The following is a 5,241-nucleotide window of genomic DNA, read 5'->3' as shown; positions in this document are numbered from 1 at the left end:
TTTTAACAAAAAACCCAACATATCAATGCACATTGTGTTTTCACTCGCAATTTAATTTTTTTTTTAATTTTTTTTTTTTAATCAATTCTTAAAAAAAAAAACATAAATAAATAAAGGCCTCAAATACAGTGGAAGAACGGGAGGGCCACAAAACAACACATGCAGAAACAAACGCACACAAACAGACACAAGACAAGGGACTGGTCACATACACAAACAAAAGAAAAGCTGCGGCAAAAACTCACAACGTGGACTTTAAAGACTCTGCAATGCTGCACCATGTGTCAAGTCCTTCCCGGGGTTTCACCTATGCGAGCCGTGGACAGTTATAGATCGATAGTTAGATAGTTAGATATCTCCAATAAAAACCTGTGCTTTTAGAAAGGGCTGTCAATTATTTTCATGAGGTACATTTTCACGGGGTGAGATATGTCTTATACAGGAAACTGTAGTGAATCTGCTGCATGGTCTGGATTGTGAGATATTTCTGGAATGCTAGACCACACATCAGAACAGTCCAGACCCATGGTTTGATAAGGTGAGAGATAAGGGGGCCAACGTGTAGCTGGCACTGTTTGTTAGAAACATTGGCAAAAAGGACATCATGGAGTGACCCAGGCTCTGTCAAGACTCTGTCATGGCACTTTCTAAGGTACGCCAGCAAACAGATGTATCTGGATAAAAACCAAGTGAGGTTACTTGTGGTGAATATAATCCATTAATCTTGTTTTTATATGTACTTTGTATTAACACCTTATTTTGAAAGCCGGAAGTAGTCGCACGTGTATCGTTCGCTGGTCGAGCTGGGCCGTTAAAATGCATTTACCACATTTGCTGGTAAAAGAGCGCACTACAAATTTAGTGTCGGCTGATATTTGACGACGGAGATCCGAGTGTCGGCTGGCTTGACCGCAGTGACCTTGCGCGGGTATGGAGCGCCACTGAACTCAGACAGTCCGACAAAATTTAATTAGCCATCAGTTTTTGTAAAACGGCACATATTTGACGTTTACATAGTTGATCTCAGAAGTGAATTTAGTAATGAAATAGCAGACGAACAATGTATTCAATTTGTAGGATCATTGCGACCTAGTCCCAAGAGTGTATGGCTGCAGCCTGGAGCGTCCCATGTCATCCGTCCTGTCTCATGCGGTCTCGTCTCATGCCGAGGTGTGTCAAACTCTAATTCAGAAGGTCAAAAATACGAAATCGCGAATAATTTTCCAGATGGAGTCACGGGTGAATTCGTGACCACATTTGTTGCAATCAACTGAAAAACGTTAAAACTGTTTATTTTGCCATACATATAGTTCATTTCTGAATGTTATGGATGTGTTGACAAGATAAATGCAGACTATCGTCTGGAATCAACTATCATGCTAATGAAAAAAAAACTTTTAATATTTGGTGTCTTTTAAAAAAAAAATTCTACAAGATAAATGCAGACTATCATACTGATGAATAAAACACTTAAAAAATATGTCCGTCTATGAGATAAATGCAGATTATAGGCAAACAAAAAAAATCGTTCTGCCATCCCGAGCTTCTCCTTTATAAAATCTGGAAAGTAGAATCTGGAATAAAATACTACATCTCTCTTACTTTTCAAAGTAAAAGCTTCTGTCAACTATCATGCTAATGACTGAAATATTTGGTGTTTTTTTTAATATTTAAAAACATGTCATCCCCTAAAATAAATGCAGATTATTGTTGTGGTTTGGGGTTTTTGTTGGGTTTGTTTTCCCGTTTCTGCCTCCTTGTGAATGTCTCAGTGTTTTCCCAGGTCCTGTGTGCTGTGTCCTGTTCCGTCCCCCGGTAAGCGTCTGTGTGTTTCACTTCCTGTTTTATTGTGAAGTCGGCTTCCTGTCTTGTCTTGTCTTGTCTGGCTTTACTTTGTTTGTCTGATTGCCCTGCCCCGCCCTAATGTGATTCACCTGATGTCTCACCTGTTCCTCATTACCTAATCACCTCTTGTATTTAACCCCAGTGTTTCCTCTGCTTCTTGTTGGATCATTGTCGTTGTCAGCCTGCATGTTCTATGTGTTTGCTACGTCATTGGTTTCATCCTCGAGCCTGTTGTACTTCATGTTTCTACGTTCCTGGAGATTCCCGTTCCTCCCGTTTTGTTCTCTGTGAGTACTCCCCTGGAATATCCCCTCGTGATCGCCTTACCCTGCTCTGCTTTTGGTTTTGGTGTTTTTTTGGATTTCCGGTGTCTTGGACTTTGCCCTCCCCTGTGTTTTTGTGGACTGTAATAAAGACTTTTTGTTGACTTGCTCCTGCCGCCTCCTTCTCTCTGCGTTTGGGTCCTCACCGCACACCCCCCACAACAATTATAGGCAAACTAAAAAATTCCTTATAGCTGCAACTTTGATCCACATTGCAGCCATGGAAGGAATTTCTCTCCCGACAGAGGTCAAGCATTTGGTTTTGTTTTTAAATTATTTTTTTTTCCCTTTCATACAATACAACACAAAATACAACAGAACCGCTGCAGGAAGTGGAAGAAAAATACAATCTCCTTCTGGCCCAAGGACGTGGCAGCAGAGATACGCAGTCCAATGCAGGACGGGTCCCAGAGACCCGAAAGCCGAGGCCGCGGTAGTAGAAAAATACAACCGCGTTCTTCCCCGGGGCCCAGAGACCCGACCACATTCTGCCCCAGGTCCCAGAGACCCGACAGCATTCTGCCCCGGGTCTCAAAGACCCAACAGCCGAGCCAGCGCCATGCTGATACTGTATACATATAGTTTGCTCATTTCTGAATATTGTTGTTGTGTTGTTCCATATTGTTTTCACACTTCACTGGGACATTGCTGCAAATACAACTGCTTATCAGCATGGCGCTGGATCGGCTGTTGGGTCTCTGGGACGCGGGGCAGAATGCTGTCGGGTCTCTGAGACCCAGGGCAAAATGCAGTCGGGTCTCTGGGACCAGGGGTAGAATGCTGTCGGGTCTCTGGTACCCGGGGCAGAATGCTGTCGGGTCTCTGAGACCCGGGGCAGAATGCAGTCGGGTCTCTGGGACCCGGGGTAGAATGCTGTCGGGTCTCTGGTACCCAGGGTAGAATGCTGTCGGGTCTCTGAGACCCGGGGCAGAATGCAGTCGGGTCTCTGAGACCCGGGGCAGAATGCAGTCGGGTCTCTGGGACTCGGGGTAGAATGCAGTCGGGTCTCTGGGACCCGGGGTAGAATGCTGTCGGGTCTCTGGTACCCGGGGCAGAATGCTGTCGGGTCTCTGAGACCCGGGGCAGAATGCTGTCGGGTCTCTGAGACCCGGGGCAGAATGCTGTCGGGTCTCTTCGCGATTTCGTATTTTTGACCCTCTGAATTTACCGTTGGACACACCTCGGCATGAGACGGGACGGATGACATGGGACGCTCCAGGCTGCAGCCATACCCGTCACATCTTAGTAAGAAGATTACCTGATCTCAGATCAGTGGTGTAGCCCATGTTCATGTCAGAGAGACCAGAGCCAAATAAGGAGGAGCCATCGAGTTGATGTGGCTCGTTGAGATCTGTCCGTTTTCAGAGGCGGAGAGATTTTCAGAGAAAAGAGGCGTCTGAGATTTTGCGGTGTGACTTCCTCTTCTGGTTTGACAAACACAGCAACATTCAGTTCCTGCTTTGTGCTACTGTCTGGTCAACAACACTGTATATGGTATAAACTATAAAAGCTTAAGCAAACCATCTGGATGTAGTCTCTTTGTACAGATGTGCATCACCAGGAGAACGTTTAACCAACTTCCTCAATGAATACACACAATTATTTAGCAATGAGCACAACCACACATTTTGTTAATACAGTATTTCTGCAATAAGCAAAGTTGATCTGCCAAAGTGAAAAGATTCCAGGGGTCTCATGTATAAAAGACTGCACAGCTTTCATACCAGAAGATGGCCAAAACTTAAAGTACCAATGATCAATTGCACATCCAACGAGTTTGCCCCCCCCGACACAGGGTTTGTTCCTGGGGAGATGGACCCGTGCATCCCGCTTCCTGTACGCCATGGATGTCTGAGCCTCAATCACAGAACCTATTTCATGTTCCCGTGCCGATCTTATTGTTGCACAGTGAGTAAGATATTTCATTCATGGGAAATACAAAGGATGCCTGAAAATACATAAGAGGAATATTTTAGTCATATGTCAGTAAGTGAAGTGGCAGAGAGATTTGCAGAGAAAAGTGGCATCTTTGGGATTTTAAGGTTCTATGTATTGTATGTCCTGTATACCCACCAAACTGTCGTTATTCAACTATGACAAGAAAACATTTTAAGTATTCTATCAGCCCTTTAAGGTTGTAAGAACCTATGACCGTGGATTTTATAATGGGGGTTATTTTTTTCCATGTATGTGAAGTAGGAAATCATAAATCCTCCAATTTAAAGGTTACATAATGGCAAACTACTTGCATCCCTTAAATGCTTAATAGATTTTTTGAATTCATTTTTAATCATTCCTCATACCACTACTGCATTTTACAGCTGTGTTTGTTACTTTGCATCCATTTTCAGACACGTCAGCTGACCCGTTTGGTGTGTACCTTGTAGGTTTGACCTCATGCTACTTCATGACTTGTATGTATTTGTATATGTACACGTATTTCTCCTTACTTTGAATGTTGGTTGCTTCATGAGAAAGCTTTTGTTTTACCACCTTACTTTACATCAGAAATTAGTGTGCCAACTACTGTGGGGTGTGACTTCCTCTTTTGGTTTGACAAACACAGCAATATTCAGTTCCTGCTTTTGTGCTACTGTTTGGTCAATAACACTATACAGTGAGGAAAATAAGTATTTAACACCCTGCTATTTTGCAAGTTCTCCCACTTAGAAATCATGGAGGGTCTGAAATTTTCATCGTAGGTGCTTGTCCACTGTGAGAGACATAATCTGAAAAATAAATCCAGAAATCACAATATATGATTTTATCTATTTATTTGTATGATACAGCTGCAAATAAGTATTTGAACACCCGAGAAAATCAATGTTAATATTTGGTACAGTAGCCTTTGTTTGCCGTTCCAGAGGTCAAACGGAGTTTGAGCTCCCTCCAAAGATTCTCTATTGGGTTTAGGTCTGGAGACTGGCTAGGCCACGCCAGATCCTTGATCTGCTTCTTCCAGAGCCCCCCCTTGGTTCTCCTGGCTGTGTGCTTTGAGTCATTGTCATGTTGGAAGACCCAGCCTCGACCCATCTTCAATGCTCTAACTGAGGGAAGGAGGTTGTTCCCCAAA

Source organism: Etheostoma cragini, chromosome 21, assembly GCF_013103735.1.
Source record: "Etheostoma cragini isolate CJK2018 chromosome 21, CSU_Ecrag_1.0, whole genome shotgun sequence".
NCBI lineage: Eukaryota > Metazoa > Chordata > Actinopteri > Perciformes > Percidae > Etheostoma > Etheostoma cragini.
The sequence above is the reverse complement of the archived record's forward strand: the minus strand, read 5'-3'. Positions refer to the sequence as shown.